Consider the following 18,349-nt stretch of genomic DNA (forward strand, 5'->3'; position numbering starts at 1 on the left):
CATTGCTAGCCTTATTTCTGTGGAATCTGAGAACAGATATTTCGGATCCCTTTGAAGACTATAGGGCCAAAGGAAATATCCTCCGATAACAAAGAGAAAGAACCTTTCTGAGAAACTTCTTTGTGTTTCGTGAAATCAACTCACAGAGTTACAGCTTTCCCCTCTAGAAGCCTTTCGCTAAGACAGTTCTTGTGGAATTGGCAAAGTGATATTTGGAAGCCCATAGAGGGCTATGGTGAAAAAGGAAATATCCTCAGATGAAATCTTGAAAGAAGCTTTCTGAGAAACTGCTTAGTGTTCTGTTAATTCATCTCACAGAGTTACATCGGTATTTCGTGGATCTCTTTGGTAGCCTTATTTCTGTGGAATCTGAGAACAGATATTTAGGATCCCTTTGAAGACTATAGGGCCAAAGGAAATATCCTCCGATAACAAAGAGAAAGACGCTTTCTGAGAAACTTCTTTGTGTTCTGTGAAATCATCTCACAGAGTTACAGCTTCCCCCTCTAGAAGCGTTTCGCTAAGACAGTTCTTTTGTAATTGGCAAAGTGATATTTGGAAGCCCATAGAGGGCTATGGTGAAAAAGGAAATATCCTCAGATGAAATATGGAAAGAAGCTTTCTGAGAAACTGCTTAGTGTTCTGTTAATTCATCTCACAGAGTTACATCTGTATTTCGTGGATCTCTTTCGTAGCCTTATTTCTGTGGAATCTGAGAACAGATATTTCGGATGCCTTTGAAAACTATAGGGCCAAAGGAAATATCCTCCGATAACAAAGAGAAAGAAACTTTTTGAGAAACTTCTTTGGGTTCTGTGAAATCATCTCACAGAGTTACAGCTTTCCCCTCAAGAAGCCTTTCGCTAAGACAGTTCTTGTGGAATTGGCAAAGTGATATTTGGAAGGATATAGAGGGCTATGGTGAAATCGGAAATATCCTCAGAGGAAATCTGGAAAGAAGCTTTCTGAGAAACTGCTTAGTGTTCTGTTAATTCATCCCACTGAGTTACTTCTGTATTTCGTGGATCTCTTTGCTAGCCTTATTTCTGTGGAATCTGAGAACAGATATTTCGGATGCCTTTGAAGACTATAGGGCCAAAGGAAATGTCCTCCGATAACAAAGAGAAAGAAGCTTTCTGAGAAACTTCTTTGTGTTCTGTGAAATCTACTCACAGAGTTACAGCTTTCCCCTCAAGAAGCCTTTCGCTAAGACAGTTCTTGTGGAATTGGCAAAGTGATATTTGGAAGCCCATAGAGGGCTAAGGTGAAAAAGGAAATATCCTCAGAGGAAATCTGGAAAGAAGCTTTCTGAGAAACTGCTTAGTGTTCTGTTAATTCATCTCACAGAGTTACATCTGTATTTCGTGGATCTCTTTGCTAGCCTTATTTCTGTGGAATCTGAGAACAGATATTTCGGATCCCTTTGGAGACTATAGGGCCAAAGGAAATATCCTCCGATAACAAAGAGAAAGAAGCTTTCTGTGAAACTTCTTTGTGTTCTGTGAAATCATCTCACAGAGTTACAGCTTTCCCCTCAGGAAGCCTTTCGCTAAGACAGTTCTTGTGGAATTGGCAAAGTGATATTTGGAAGCCCATAGAGGGCGATGGTGAAAAAGGAAATATCCTGAGATGAAATCTGGAAAGAAGCTTTCTGAGAAACTGCTTAGTGTTCTGTTAATTTATCTCACAGAGTTACATCTGTATTTCGTGGATCTCTTTCGTAGCCTTATTTCTGTGGAATCTGAGAACAGATATTTCGGATGCCTTTGAAAACTATAGGGCCAAAGGAAATATCCTCCGATAACAAAGAGAAAGAAGCTTTTTGAGAAACTTCTTTGGGTTCTGTGAAATCATCTCACAGAGTTACAGCTTTCCCCTCAAGAAGCCTTTCGCTAAGACAGTTCTTGTGGAATTGGCAAAGTAATATTTGGAAAGATATAGAGGGCTATGGTGAAATAGGAAATATCCTCAGAGGAAATCTGGAAAGAAGCTTTCTGAGAAACTGCTTAGTGTTCTGTTAATTCATCCCACAGAGTTACTTCTGTATTTCGTGGATCTCTTTGCTAGCCTTATTTCTGTGGAATCTGAGAACAGATATTTCGGATGCCTTTGAAGACTATAGGGCCAAAGGAAATGTCCTCCGATAACAAAGAGAAAGAAGCTTTCTGAGAAACTTCTTTGTGTTCTGTGAAATCAACTCACAGAGTTACATCTTTCCCCTCAAGAAGCCTTTCGCTAAGACAGTTCTTGTGGAATTGGCAAAGTGATATTTGGAAGCCCATAGAGGGCTATGGTGAAAAAGGAAATATCCTCAGAGGAAATCTGGAAAGAAGCTTTCTGAGAAACTGGTTAGTGTTCTGTTAATTCATCTCACAGAGTTACATCTGTATTTCGTGGATCTCTTTGCTAGCCTTATTTCTGTGGTATCTGAGAACAGATATTTCGGATCCCTTTGGAGACTATAGGGCCAAAGGAAATATCCTCCGATAACAAAGAGAAAGAAGCTTTTTGAGAAACTTCTCTGTGTTCCTTGAAATCATCTCACAGAGTTACAGCTTTCCCCTCAAGAAGCCTTTCGCTAATACAGTTCTTGTGGAATTGGCAAAGTGATATTTGGAGGCCCATAGTGGGCTATGTTGAAAAAGGAAATATCCTCAGAGGAAATCTGGAAAGAAGCTTTCTGAGAAACTGCTTAGTGTTCTGTTAATTCATCTCACAGAGTTACATCTGTATTTCGTGGATCTCTTTGCTAGCCTTATTTCTGTGGAATCTGAGAACAGATATTTCGGATCCCTTTGGAGACTATAGGGCCAAAGGAAATATCCTCCGATAACAAAGAGAAAGAAGCTTTCTGTGAAACTTCTTTGTGTTCTGTGAAATCATCTCACAGAGTTACAGCTTTCCCCTCAGGAAGCCTTTCGCTAAGACAGTTCTTGTGGAATTGGCAAAGTGATATTTGGAAGCCCATAGAGGGCGATGGTGAAAAAGGAAATATCCTGAGATGAAATCTGGAAAGAAGCTTTCTGAGAAACTGCTTAGTGTTCTGTTAATTTATCTCACAGAGTTACATCTGTATTTCGTGGATCTCTTTCGTAGCCTTATTTCTGTGGAATCTGAGAACAGATATTTCGGATGCCTTTGAAAACTATAGGGCCAAAGGAAATATCCTCCGATAACAAAGAGAAAGAAGCTTTTTGAGAAACTTCTTTGGGTTCTGTGAAATCATCTCACAGAGTTACAGCTTTCCCCTCAAGAAGCCTTTGGCTAAGACAGTTCTTGTGGAATTGGCAAAGTAATATTTGGAAAGATATAGAGGGCTATGGTGAAATCGGAAATATCCTCAGAGGAAATCTGGAAAGAAGCTTTCTGAGAAACTGCTTAGTGTTCTGTTAATTCATCCCACAGAGTTACTTCTGTATTTCGTGGATCTCTTTGCTAGCCTTATTTCTGTGGAATCTGAGAACAGATATTTCGGATGCCTTTGAAGAGTATAGGGCCAAAGGAAATGTCCTCCGATAACAAAGAGAAAGAAGCTTTCTGAGAAACTTCTTTGTGTTCTGTGAAATCAACTCACAGAGTTACATCTTTCCCCTCAAGAAGCCTTTCGCTAAGACAGTTCTTGTGGAATTGGCAAAGTAATATTTGGAAGCCCATAGAGGGCTATGGTGAAAAAGGAAATATCCTCAGAGGAAATCTGGAAAGAAGCTTTCTGAGAAACTGGTTAGTGTTCTGTTAATTCATCTCACAGAGTTACATCTGTATTTCGTGGATCTCTTTGCTAGCCTTATTTCTGTGGTATCTGAGAACAGATATTTCGGATCCCTTTGGAGACTATAGGGCCAAAGGAAATATCCTCCGATAACAAAGAGAAAGAAGCTTTTTGAGAAACTTCTTTGTGTTCCTTGAAATCATCTCACAGAGTTACAGCTTTCCCCTCAAGAAGCCTTTCGCTAATACAGTTCTTGTGGAATTGGCAAAGTGATATTTGGAGGCCCATAGAGGGCTATGTTGAAAAAGGAAATATCCTCAGAGGAAATCTGGAAAGAAGCTTTCTGAGAAACTGCTTAGTGTTCTGTTAATTCATCTCACGGAGTTACATCGGTATTTCGTGGATCTCTTTGGTAGCCTTATTTCTGTGGAATCTGAGAACAGATATTTAGGATCCCTTTGAAGACTATAGGGCCAAAGGAAATATCCTCCGATAACAAAGAGAAAGACGCTTTCTGAGAAACTTCTTTGTGTTCTGTGAAATCATCTCACAGAGTTACAGCTTCCCCCTCTAGAAGCGTTTCGCTAAGACAGTTCTTTTGTAATTGGCAAAGTGATATTTGGAAGCCCATAGAGGGCTATGGTGAAAAAGGAAATATCCTCAGATGAAATATGGAAAGAAGCTTTCTGAGAAACTGCTTAGTGTTCTGTTAATTCATCTCACAGAGTTACATCTGTATTTCGTGGATCTCTTTCGTAGCCTTATTTCTGTGGAATCTGAGAACAGATATTTCGGATGCCTTTGAAAACTATAGGGCCAAAGGAAATATCCTCCGATAACAAAGAGAAAGAAACTTTTTGAGAAACTTCTTTGGGTTCTGTGAAATCATCTCACAGAGTTACAGCTTTCCCCTCAAGAAGCCTTTCGCTAAGACAGTTCTTGTGGAATTGGCAAAGTGATATTTGGAAGGATATAGAGGGCTATGGTGAAATCGGAAATATCCTCAGAGGAAATCTGGAAAGAAGCTTTCTGAGAAACTGCTTAGTGTTCTGTTAATTCATCCCACTGAGTTACTTCTGTATTTCGTGGATCTCTTTGCTAGCCTTATTTCTGTGGAATCTGAGAACAGATATTTCGGATGCCTTTGAAGACTATAGGGCCAAAGGAAATGTCCTCCGATAACAAAGAGAAAGAAGCTTTCTGAGAAACTTCTTTGTGTTCTGTGAAATCTACTCACAGAGTTACAGCTTTCCCCTCAAGAAGCCTTTCGCTAAGACAGTTCTTGTGGAATTGGCAAAGTGATATTTGGAAGCCCATAGAGGGCTATGGTGAAAAAGGAAATATCCTCAGAGGAAATCTGGAAAGAAGCTTTCTGAGAAACTGCTTAGTGTTCTGTTAATTCATCTCACAGAGTTACATCTGTATTTCGTGGATCTCTTTGCTAGCCTTATTTCTGTGGAATCTGAGAACAGATATTTCGGATCCCTTTGGAGACTATAGGGCCAAAGGAAATATCCTCCGATAACAAAGAGAAAGAAGCTTTCTGTGAAACTTCTTTGTGTTCTGTGAAATCATCTCACAGAGTTACAGCTTTCCCCTCAGGAAGCCTTTCGCTAAGACAGTTCTTGTGGAATTGGCAAAGTGATATTTGGAAGCCCATAGAGGGCTATGGTGAAAAAGGAAATATCCTGAGATGAAATCTGGAAAGAAGCTTTCTGAGAAACTGCTTAGTGTTCTGTTAATTTATCTCACAGAGTTACATCTGTGTTTCGTGGATCTCTTTCGTAGCCTTATTTCTGTGGAATCTGAGAACAGATATTTCGGATGCCTTTGAAAACTATAGGGCCAAAGGAAATATCCTCCGATAACAAAGAGAAAGAAGCTTTTTGAGAAACTTCTTTGGGTTCTGTGAAATCATCTCACAGAGTTACAGCTTTCCCCTCAAGAAGCCTTTCGCTAAGACAGTTCTTGTGGAATTGGCAAAGTAATATTTGGAAAGATATAGAGGGCTATGGTGAAATAGGAAATATCCTCAGAGGAAATCTGGAAAGAAGCTTTCTGAGAAACTGCTTAGTGTTCTGTTAATTCATCCCACAGAGTTACTTCTGTATTTCGTGGATCTCTTTGCTAGCCTTATTTCTGTGGAATCTGAGAACAGATATTTCGGATGCCTTTGAAGACTATAGGGCCAAAGGAAATGTCCTCCGATAACAAAGAGAAAGAAGCTTTCTGAGAAACTTCTTTGTGTTCTGTGAAATCAACTCACAGAGTTACATCTTTCCCCTCAAGAAGCCTTTCGCTAAGACAGTTCTTGTGGAATTGGCAAAGTGATATTTGGAAGCCCATAGAGGGCTATGGTGAAAAAGGAAATATCCTCAGAGGAAATCTGGAAAGAAGCTTTCTGAGAAACTGGTTAGTGTTCTGTTAATTCATCTCACAGAGTTACATCTGTATTTCGTGGATCTCTTTGCTAGCCTTATTTCTGTGGTATCTGAGAACAGATATTTCGGATCCCTTTGGAGACTATAGGGCCAAAGGAAATATCCTCCGATAACAAAGAGAAAGAAGCTTTTTGAGAAACTTCTTTGTGTTCCTTGAAATCATCTCACAGAGTTACAGCTTTCCCCTCAAGAAGCCTTTCGCTAATACAGTTCTTGTGGAATTGGCAAAGTGATATTTGGAGGCCCATAGAGGGCTATGTTGAAAAAGGAAATATCCTCAGAGGAAATCTGGAAAGAAGCTTTCTGAGAAACTGCTTAGTGTTCTGTTAATTCATCTCACAGAGTTACATCTGTATTTCGTGGATCTCTTTGCTAGCCTTATTTCTGTGGAATCTGAGAACAGATATTTCCGATCCCTTTGGAGACTATAGGGCCAAAGGAAATATCCTCCGATAACAAAGAGAAAGAAGCTTTCTGTGAAACTTCTTTGTGTTCTGTGAAATCATCTCACAGAGTTACAGCTTTCCCCTCAGGAAGCCTTTCGCTAAGACAGTTCTTGTGGAATTGGCAAAGTGATATTTGGAAGCCCATAGAGGGCGATGGTGAAAAAGGAAATATCCTGAGATGAAATCTGGAAAGAAGCTTTCTGAGAAACTGCTTAGTGTTCTGTTAATTTATCTCACAGAGTTACATCTGTATTTCGTGGATCTCTTTCGTAGCCTTATTTCTGTGGAATCTGAGAACAGATATTTCGGATGCCTTTGAAAACTATAGGGCCAAAGGAAATATCCTCCGATAACAAAGAGAAAGAAGCTTTTTGAGAAACTTCTTTGGGTTCTGTGAAATCATCTCACAGAGTTACAGCTTTCCCCTCAAGAAGCCTTTCGCTAAGACAGTTCTTGTGGAATTGGCAAAGTAATATTTGGAAAGATATAGAGGGCTATGGTGAAATCGGAAATATCCTCAGAGGAAATCTGGAAAGAAGCTTTCTGAGAAACTGCTTAGTGTTCTGTTAATTCATCCCACAGAGTTACTTCTGTATTTCGTGGATCTCTTTGCTAGCCTTATTTCTGTGGAATCTGAGAACAGATATTTCGGATGCCTTTGAAGAGTATAGGGCCAAAGGAAATGTCCTCCGATAACAAAGAGAAAGAAGCTTTCTGAGAAACTTCTTTGTGTTCTGTGAAATCAACTCACAGAGTTACATCTTTCCCCTCAAGAAGCCTTTCGCTAAGACAGTTCTTGTGGAATTGGCAAAGTGATATTTGGAAGCCCATAGAGGGCTATGGTGAAAAAGGAAATATCCTCAGAGGAAATCTGGAAAGAAGCTTTCTGAGAAACTGGTTAGTGTTCTGTTAATTCATCTCACAGAGTTACATCTGTATTTCGTGGATCTCTTTGCTAGCCTTATTTCTGTGGTATCTGAGAACAGATATTTCGGATCCCTTTGGAGACTATAGGGCCAAAGGAAATATCCTCCGATAACAAAGAGAAAGAAGCTTTTTGAGAAACTTCTTTGTGTTCCTTGAAATCATCTCACAGAGTTACAGCTTTCCCCTCAAGAAGCCTTTCGCTAATACAGTTCTTGTGGAATTGGCAAAGTGATATTTGGAGGCCCATAGAGGGCTATGTTGAAAAAGGAAATATCCTCAGAGGAAATCTGGAAAGAAGCTTTCTGAGAAACTGCTTAGTGTTCTGTTAATTCATCTCACAGAGTTACATCTGTATTTCGTGGATCTCTTTGCTAGCCTTATTTCTGTGGAATCTGAGAACAGATATTTCGGATCCCTTTGGAGACTATAGGGCCAAAGGAAATATCCTCCGATAACAAAGAGAAAGAAGCTTTCTGTGAAACTTCTTTGTGTTCTGTGAAATCATCTCACAGAGTTACAGCTTTCCCCTCAGGAAGCCTTTCGCTAAGACAGTTCTTGTGGAATTGGCAAAGTGATATTTGGAAGCCCATAGAGGGCGATGGTGAAAAAGGAAATATACTGAGATGAAATCTGGAAAGAAGCTTTCTGAGAAACTGCTTAGTGTTCTGTTAATTTATCTCACAGAGTTACATCTGTGTTTCGTGGATCTCTTTCGTAGCCTTATTTCTGTGGAATCTGAGAACAGATATTTCGGATGCCTTTGAAAACTATAGGGCCAAAGGAAATATCCTCCGATAACAAAGAGAAAGAAGCTTTTTGAGAAACTTCTTTGGGTTCTGTGAAATCATCTCACAGAGTTACAGCTTTCCCCTCAAGAAGCCTTTCGCTAAGACAGTTCTTGTGGAATTGGCAAAGTAATATTTGGAAAGATATAGAGGGCTATGGTGAAATCGGAAATATCCTCAGAGGAAATCTGGAAAGAAGCTTTCTGAGAAACTGCTTAGTGTTCTGTTAATTCATCCCACAGAGTTACTTCTGTATTTCGTGGATCTCTTTGCTAGCCTTATTTCTGTGGAATCTGAGAACAGATATTTCGGATGCCTTTGAAGACTATAGGGCCAAAGGAAATGTCCTCCGATAACAAAGAGAAAGAAGCTTTCTGAGAAACTTCTTTGTGTTCTGTGAAATCAACTCACAGAGTTACATCTTTCCCCTCAAGAAGCCTTTCGCTAAGACAGTTCTTGTGGAATTGGCAAAGTGATATTTGGAAGCCCATAGAGGGCGATGGTGAAAAAGGAAATATCCTGAGATGAAATCTGGAAAGAAGCTTTCTGAGAAACTGCTTAGTGTTCTGTTAATTTATCTCACAGAGTTACATCTGTATTTCGTGGATCTCTTTCGTAGCCTTATTTCTGTGGAATCTGAGAACAGATATTTCGGATGCCTTTGAAAACTATAGGGCCAAAGGAAATATCCTCCGATAACAAAGAGAAAGAAGCTTTTTGAGAAACTTCTTTGGGTTCTGTGAAATCATCTCACAGAGTTACAGCTTTCCCCTCAAGAAGCCTTTCGCTAAGACAGTTCTTGTGGAATTGGCAAAGTAATATTTGGAAAGATATAGAGGGCTATGGTGAAATCGGAAATATCCTCAGAGGAAATCTGGAAAGAAGCTTTCTGAGAAACTGCTTAGTGTTCTGTTAATTCATTCCACAGAGTTACTTCTGTATTTCGTGGATCTCTTTGCTAGCCTTATTTCTGTGGAATCTGAGAACAGATATTTCGGATGCCTTTGAAGACTATAGGGCCAAAGGAAATGTCCTCCGATAACAAAGAGAAAGAAGCTTTCTGAGAAACTTCTTTGTGTTCTGTGAAATCAACTCACAGAGTTACATCTTTCCCCTCAAGAAGCCTTTCGCTAAGACAGTTCTTGTGGAATTGGCAAAGTGATATTTGGAAGCCCATAGAGGGCTATGGTGAAAAAGGAAATATCCTCAGAGGAAATCTGGAAAGAAGCTTTCTGAGAAACTGGTTAGTGTTCTGTTAATTCATCTCACAGAGTTACATCTGTATTTCGTGGATCTCTTTGCTAGCCTTATTTCTGTGGTATCTGAGAACAGATATTTCGGATCCCTTTGGAGACTCTAGTGCCAAAGGAAATATCCTCCGATAACAAAGAGAAAGAAGCTTTTTGAGAAACTTCTTTGTGTTCCTTGAAATCATCTCACAGAGTTACAGCTTTCCCCTCAAGAAGCCTTTCGCTAAGACAGTTCTTGTGGAATTGGCAAAGTGATATTTGGAGGCCCATAGAGGGCTATGTTAAAAAAGGAAATATCCTCAGAGGAAATCTGGAAAGAAGCTTTCTGAGAAACTGCTTAGTGTTCTGTTAATTCATCTCACAGAGTTACATCTGTATTTCGTGGATCTCTTTGCTAGCCTTATTTCTGTGGAATCTGAGAACAGATATTTCGGATCCCTTTGGAGACTATAGGGCCAAAGGAAATATCCTCCGATAACAAAGAGAAAGAAGCTTTCTGTGAAACTTCTTTGTGTTCTGTGAAATCATCTCACAGAGTTACAGCTTTCCCCTCAGGAAGCCTTTCGCTAAGACAGTTCTTGTGGAATTGGCAAAGTGATATTTGGAAGCCCATAGAGGGCGATGGTGAAAAAGGAAATATCCTGAGATGAAATCTGGAAAGAAGCTTTCTGAGAAACTGCTTAGTGTTCTGTTAATTTATCTCACAGAGTTACATCTGTATTTCGTGGATCTCTTTCGTAGCCTTATTTCTGTGGAATCTGAGAACAGATATTTCGGATGCCTTTGAAAACTATAGGGCCAAAGGAAATATCCTCCGATAACAAAGAGAAAGAAGCTTTTTGAGAAACTTCTTTGGGTTCTGTGAAATCATCTCACAGAGTTACAGCTTTCCCCTCAAGAAGCCTTTCGCTAAGACAGTTCTTGTGGAATTGGCAAAGTAATATTTGGAAAGATATAGAGGGCTATGGTGAAATCGGAAATATCCTCAGAGGAAATCTGGAAAGAAGCTTTCTGAGAAACTGCTTAGTGTTCTGTTAATTCATCCCACAGAGTTACTTCTGTATTTCGTGGATCTCTTTGCTAGCCTTATTTCTGTGGAATCTGAGAACAGATATTTCGGATGCCTTTGAAGACTATAGGGCCAAAGGAAATGTCCTCCGATAACAAAGAGAAAGAAGCTTTCTGAGAAACTTCTTTGTGTTCTGTGAAATCAACTCACAGAGTTACATCTTTCCCCTCAAGAAGCCTTTCGCTAAGACAGTTCTTGTGGAATTGGCAAAGTGATATTTGGAAGCCCATAGAGGGCGATGGTGAAAAAGGAAATATCCTGAGATGAAATCTGGAAAGAAGCTTTCTGAGAAACTGCTTAGTGTTCTGTTAATTTATCTCACAGAGTTACATCTGTATTTCGTGGATCTCTTTCGTAGCCTTATTTCTGTGGAATCTGAGAACAGATATTTCGGATGCCTTTGAAAACTATAGGGCCAAAGGAAATATCCTCCGATAACAAAGAGAAAGAAGCTTTTTGAGAAACTTCTTTGGGTTCTGTGAAATCATCTCACAGAGTTACAGCTTTCCCCTCAAGAAGCCTTTCGCTAATACAGTTCTTGTGGAATTGGCAAAGTGATATTTGGAGGCCCATAGAGGGCTATGTTGAAAAAGGAAATATCCTCAGAGGAAATCTGGAAAGAAGCTTTCTGAGAAACTGCTTAGTGTTCTGTTAATTCATCTCACAGAGTTACATCTGTATTTCGTGGATCTCTTTGCTAGCCTTATTTCTGTGGAATCTGAGAACAGATATTTCGGATCCCTTTGGAGACTATAGGGCCAAAGGAAATATCCTCCGATAACAAAGAGAAAGAAGCTTTCTGTGAAACTTCTTTGTGTTCTGTGAAATCATCTCACAGAGTTACAGCTTTCCCCTCAGGAATCCTTTTGCTAAGACAGTTCTTGTGTAATTGGCAAAGTGATATTTGGAAGCCCATAGAGGGCGATGGTGAAAAAGGAAATATCCTCAAAGGAAATCTGGAAAGAAGCTTTCTGAGAAACTGCTTATTGTTCTGTTAATTTATCTCACAGAGTTACATCTGTATTTCGTGGATCTCTTTCGTAGCCTTATTTCTGTGGAATCTGAGAACAGATATTTCGGATGCCTTTGAAAACTATAGGACCAAAGGAAATATCCTCCGATAACAAAGAGAAAGAAGCTTTTTGAGAAACTTCTTTGGGTTCTGTGAAATCATCTCACAGAGTTACAGCTTTCCCCTCAAGAAGCCTTTCGCTAAGACAGTTCTTGTGGAATTGGCAAAGTAATATTTGGAAAGATATAGAGGGCTATGGTGAAATCGGAAATATCCTCAGAGGAAATCTGGAAAGAAGCTTTCTGAGAAACTGCTTAGTGTTCTGTTAATTCATCCCACAGAGTTACTTCTGTATTTCGTGGATCTCTTTGCTAGCCTTATTTCTGTGGAATCTGAGAACAGATATTTCGGATGCCTTTGAAGACTATAGGGCCAAAGGAAATGTCCTCCGATAACAAAGAGAAAGAAGCTTTCTGAGAAACTTCTTTGTGTTCTGTGAAATCAACTCACAGAGTTACATCTTTCCCCTCAAGAAGCCTTTCGCTAAGACAGTTCTTGTGGAATTGGCAAAGTGATATTTGGAAGCCCATAGAGGGCGATGGTGAAAAAGGAAATATCCTGAGATGAAATCTGGAAAGAAGCTTTCTGAGAAACTGCTTAGTGTTCTGTTAATTTATCTCACAGAGTTACATCTGTATTTCGTGGATCTCTTTCGTAGCCTTATTTCTGTGGAATCTGAGAACAGATATTTCGGATGCCTTTGAAAACTATAGGGCCAAAGGAAATATCCTCCGATAACAAAGAGAAAGAAGCTTTTTGAGAAACTTCTTTGGGTTCTGTGAAATCATCTCACAGAGTTACAGCTTTCCCCTCAAGAAGCCTTTCGCTAAGACAGTTCTTGTGGAATTGGCAATGTGATATTTGGAAGCCCATAGAGGGCTATGGTTAAAAAAGAAATATCCTCAGAGGAAATCTGGAAAGAAGCTTTCTGAGAAACTGCTTAGTGTTCTGTTAATTTATCTCACAGAGTTACATCTGTATTTCGTGGATCTCTTTGCTAGCCTTATTTCTGTGGAATCTGAGAACAGATATTTCGGATCCCTTTGAAGTTTATAGGGCCAAAGGAAATATCCTCCGATAACAAAGAGAAAGAAGCTTTCTGAGAAACTTCTTTGTGTTCTGTGAAATCAACTCACAGAGTTACAGCTTTCCCCTCAAGATGCCTTTCGCTAAGACAGTTCTTGTGGAATTGGTAAAGTGATATTTGGAAGCCCATAGAGGGCTATGGTGAAAAAGGAAATATCCTCAGATGAAATCTGGAAAGAAGCTTTCTGAGAAACTGCGTAGTTTTCTGTTAATTCATCTCACAGAGTTACATCTGTATTTCGTGGATCTCTTTGCTAGCCTTATTTCTGTGGAATCTGAGAACAGATATTTCGGATCCCTTTGGAGACTATAGGGCCAAAGGAAATATCCTCCGATAACAAAGAGAAAGAAGCTTTTTGAGAAACTTCTTTGTGTTCTTTGAAATCATCACACAGAGTTACAGCTTTCCCCTCAAGAAGCCTTTAGCTAAGACAGTTCTTGTGGAATTGACAAAGTGATATTTGGAGGCCCATAGAGGGCTATGTTGAAAAAGGAAATATCCTCAGAGGAAATCTGGAAAGAAGCTTTCTGAGAAACCGCTTTGTTCTGTTAATTCATCTCACAGAGTTACATCCGTATTTCGTGGATCTCTTTGCTAGCCTTATTTCTGTGGAATCTGAGAACAGATATTTCGGATCCCTTTGAAGACTATAGGGCCAAAGGAAATATCCTCCGATAACAAAGAGAAAGAAGCTTTTTGAGAAACTTCTTTGTGTTTTGTGAAATCATCTCAGAGAGTTACAGCTTTCCCCTCAAGAAGCCTTTCGCTAAGACAGTTCTTGTGGAATTGGCAAAGTGATAATTGGAAGCCCATAGAGGGCTATGGTGAAAAAGGAAATATCCTCAGAGGAAATCTGGAAAGAAGCTTTCTGAGGAACTGCTTAGTGTTCTGTTAATTCATCTCACAGAGTTACATCTGTATTTCGTGGATCTCTTTGCTAGCCTTATTTCTGTGGGATCTGAGAATAGATATTTCGGATCCCTTTGAAGACTATAGGGCCAAAAGAAATATCCTCCGATAACAAAGAGAAAGAACCATTCTGAGAAACTTCTTTGTGTTTCGTGAAATCAACTCACAGAGTTACAGCTTTCCCCTCAAGAAGCCTTTCGCTAAGACAGTTCTTGTGGAATTGGCAAAGTGATATTTGGAAGCCCATAGTGGGCTATGGTGAAAAAGGAATTATCCTCAGATGAAATCTGGAAAGAAGCTTTCTGAGAAACTGCTTAGTGTTCTGTTAATTCATCTCACAGAGTTACATCTGTATTTCGTGGATGTCTTTGCTAGCCTTATTTCTGTGGAATCTGAGAACAGATATTTCGGATCCCTTTGGAGACTATAGGGCCAAAGGAAATATCCTCCGATAACAAAGAGAAAGAAGCTTTTTGAGAAACTTCTTTGTGTTCTTTGAAATCATCTCACAGAGTTACAGCTTTCCCCTCAAGAAGCCTTTCGCTAAGACAGTTCTTGTGGAATTGACAAAGTGATATTTGGAGGCCCATAGAGGGCTATGTTGAAAAAGGAAATATCCTCAGAGGAAATCTGGAAAGAAGCTTTCTGAGAAACCGCTTTGTTCTGTTAATTCATCTCACAGTGTTACATCCGTATTTCGTGGATCTCTTTGCTAGCCTTATTTCTGTGGAATCTGAGAACAGATATTTCGGATCCCTTTGAGGACTATAGGGCCAAAGGTAATATCCTCCGATAACAAAGAGAAAGAAGCTTTCTGAGAAACTTCTTTGGGTTCTGTGAAATCATCTCACAGAGTTACAGCTTTCCCCTCAAGAAGCCTCTCGCTAAGACAGTTCTTGTGGAATTGGCAAAGTGATATTTGGAAGCCCATAGAGGGCTATGGTGAAAAAGGATATATCCTCAGAGGAAATCTGGAAAGAAGCTTTCTGAGAAACTGCTTAGTGTTCTGTTAATTTATCTCACAGTGTTACATCTGTATTTAGTGGATCTCTTTGCTAGCCTTATTTTTGTGGAATCTGAGAACAGATATTTCGGATCCCTTTGAAGACTATAGGGCCAAAGGAAATATTCTCCGATAACAAAGAGAAAGAAGCTTTCTGAGAAACTTCTTTGTGTTCTGTGAAATCAACTCACAGAGTTACAGCTTTCCCCTCAAGAAGTCTTTCGCTAAGACAGTACTTGTGGAATTGGCAAAGTGATATTTGGAAGCCCATAGAGGGCTATGGTGAAAAAGAAAATATCCTCAGAGGAAATCTGGAAAGAAGCTTTCTGAGAAACTGCTTAGTGTTCTGTTAATTCATCTCACAGAGTTACATCTCTATTTCGTGGATCTCTTTGCTAGCCTTATTTCTGTGGAATCTGAGAACAGATATTTCGGATCCCTTTGAAGTCTATAGGGCCAAAGGAAATATCTTCCGATAACAAAGAGAAAGAAGCTTTCTGAGAACCTTCTTTGTGTTCTGTGAAATCATCTCACAGAGTTACAGCTTTCCCCTCGAGAAGCCTTTCGCTAAGACAGTTCTTGTGGAATTGGCAAAGTGATATTTGGAAGCCCATAAAGGGCTATGGTTAAAAAGGAAATATCCTCAGATGAAATCTGGAAAGAAGCTTTCTGAGAAACTGCTTAGTGTTCTGTTAATTCATCTCACAGAGTTACATCTGTATTTCGTGGATCTCTTTGATAGCCTTATTTCTGTGGAATCTGAGAACAGATATTTCGGATCCCTTTTGAAACTATAGGGCCAAAGGAAATATCCTCCGATAACAAAGACAAAGAAGCTTTTTGAGAAACTTCTTTGTGTTTTTTGAAATCATCTCACAGAGTTACAGCTTTCCCCTCAAGGAGCCTTTCGCTAAGACTGTTCTTGTGGAATTGGCAAAGTGATATTTGGAAGCCCATAGAGGGCGATGGTGAAAAATGAAATATCCTCAGATGAAATCTGGAAAGAAGTTTTCTGAGAAACTGCTTAGTGTTCTGTTAATTCATCTCACGGAGTTACATCTGTATTTCTTGGATCTCTTTGCTAGCCTTATTTCTGTGGAATCTGAGAACAGATACTTCGGATCCCTTTGGAGACTATAGGGCCAAAGGAAATATCCTCCGATAACAAAGAGAAAGAAGCTTTTTGAGAAACTTCTTTGTGTTTTATGAAATCATCTCACAGAGTTACAGCTTTCCCCTCAAGAAGCCTTTCGCTAAGACAGTTCTTTTGGAATTGGCAAAGTGATATTTGGAAGCCCATAGAGGGCTATGGTGAAAAAGGAAATATCCTCAGATGAAATATGGAAAGAAGCTTTCTGAGAAACTGCTTAGTGTTCTGTTAATTCATCTCACAGAGTTACATCTGTATTTCGTGGATCTCTTTCGTAGCCTTATTTCTGTGGAATCTGAGAACAGATATTTCGGATTCCCTTGTAGACTATAGGGCCAAAGGAAATATCCTCCGATAACAAAGAGAAAGAAGCTTTTTGAGAAACTTCTTTGGGTTCTGTGAAATCATCTCACAGAGTTACAGCTTTCCCCTCAAGAAGCCTTTCGCTAAGACAGTTCTTGTGGAATTGGCAAAGTGATATTTGGAAGGATATAGAGGGCTATGGTGAAATCGGAAATATCCTCAGAGGAAATCTGGAAAGAAGCTTTCTGAGAAACTGCTTAGTGTTCTGTTAATTCATCCCACAGAGTTACTTCTGTATTTCGTGGATCTCTTTGCTAGCCTTATTTCTGTGGTATCTGAGAACAGATATTTCGGATCCCTTTGGAGACTATAGAGCCAAAGGAAATATCCTCCGATAACAAAGAGAAAGAAGCTTTTTGAGAAACTTCTTTGTGTTCTTTGAAATAATCTCACAGAGTTACAGCTTTCCCCTCAAGAAGCCTTTCGCTAATACAGTTCTTGTGGAATTGGCAAAGTGATATTTGGAAGCCCATAGAGGGCTACGGTGAAAAAGGAAATATCCTCAGATGAAATATGGAAAGAAGCTTTCTGAGAAACTGCTTAGTGTTCTGTTAATTCATCTCACAGAGTTACATCTGTATTTCGTGGATCTCTTTGCTAGCCTTATTTCTGTGAAATCTGAGAACAGATACTTCGGATCCCTTTGGAGAATATAGGGCCAAAGGAAATATCCTCCGATAACAAAGAGAAAGAAGCTTTCTGAGAAACTTCTTTGTGTTCTGTGAAATCATCTCACAGAGTTACAGCTTTCCCCTCAAGAAGCCTTTCGCTAAGACAGTTCTTTTGGAATTGGCAAAGTGATATTTGGAGGCCCATAGAGGGCTATGTTGAAAAAGGAATTATCCTCAGATGAAATCAGGAAAGAAGCTTTCTGAGAAACTGCTTAGTGTTCTGTTAATTTATCTCACAGAGTTACATCTGTATTTCGTGGATCTCTTTGCTAGCCTTATTTCTGTGGAATCTGAGAACAGATATTTCGGATCCCTTTGGAGACTATAGGGCCAAAGGAAATATCCTCCGATAACAAAGAGAAAGAAGCTTTTTGAGAAACTTCTTTGTGTTCTTTGAAATCATCTCACAGAGTTACAGCTTTCCCCTCAAGAAGCCTTTCGCTAAGACAGTTCTTGTGGAATTGACAAAGTGATATTTGGAGGCCCATAGAGGGCTATGTTGAAAAAGGAAATATCCTCAGAGGAAATCTGGAAAGAAGCTTTCTGAGAAACCGCTTTGTTCTGTTAATTCATCTCACAGAGTTACATCCGTATTTCGTGGATCTCTTTGCTAGCCTTATTTCTGTGGAATCTGAGAACAGATATTTCGGATCCCTTTGAAGTCTATAGGGCCAAAGGAAATACCTTCCGATAACATAGAGAAAGAAGCTTTCTGAGAACCTTCTTTGTGTTCTGTGAAATCATCTCACAGAGTTACAGCTTTCCCCTCGAGAAGCCTTTCGATAAGACAGTTCTGGTGGAATAGGCAAAGTGATATTTGGAAGCCCATAGAGGGCTATGGTGAAAAAGGAACTATCCTCAGATGAAATCTGGAAAGAAACTTTCTGAGAAACTGCTCTGTGATATGTGTCTTCCACTCACAGAGTTACATCTGTATTTCGTGGAACACTTTGCTAGCCTTATTTCTGTTGATTCTGAGAACAGATATTTCGGATCCCTTTGAAGACTTATAGGGCCAAAGGAAATATCCTCCGATAACAAAGACAAAGAAGCTTTCTGAGAAACTTCTTTGTGTTCTGTGAAATCAACTCACAGAGTTACAGCTTTCCCCTCAAGAAGCCTTTCGCTAAGACAGTTCTTGTTGAATTGGCAAAGTGATATTTGGAAGCCCATAGAGGGCTACGGTGAAAAAGGAAATATCCTCAGATGAAATCTGGAAAGAAGCTTTCTGAGAAACTGCTTAGTGTTCTGTTAATTCATCTCACAGAGTTACTTCTGTATTTCGTGGATCTCTTTGCTAGCCTTATTTCTGTGGAATCTGAGAACAGATATTTCGGATCCCTTTTGAAACTATAGGGCCAAAGGAAATATCCTCCGATGACAAAGAGAAAGAAGCTTTTTGAGAAACTTCTTTGTGTTCTTTGAAATCATCTCACAGAGTTACAGCTTTCCCCTCAAGGAGCCTTT

The sequence above is a fragment of the Macaca nemestrina genome, chromosome 7, assembly GCF_043159975.1.
Source record: "Macaca nemestrina isolate mMacNem1 chromosome 7, mMacNem.hap1, whole genome shotgun sequence".
Lineage (NCBI taxonomy): Eukaryota > Metazoa > Chordata > Mammalia > Primates > Cercopithecidae > Macaca > Macaca nemestrina.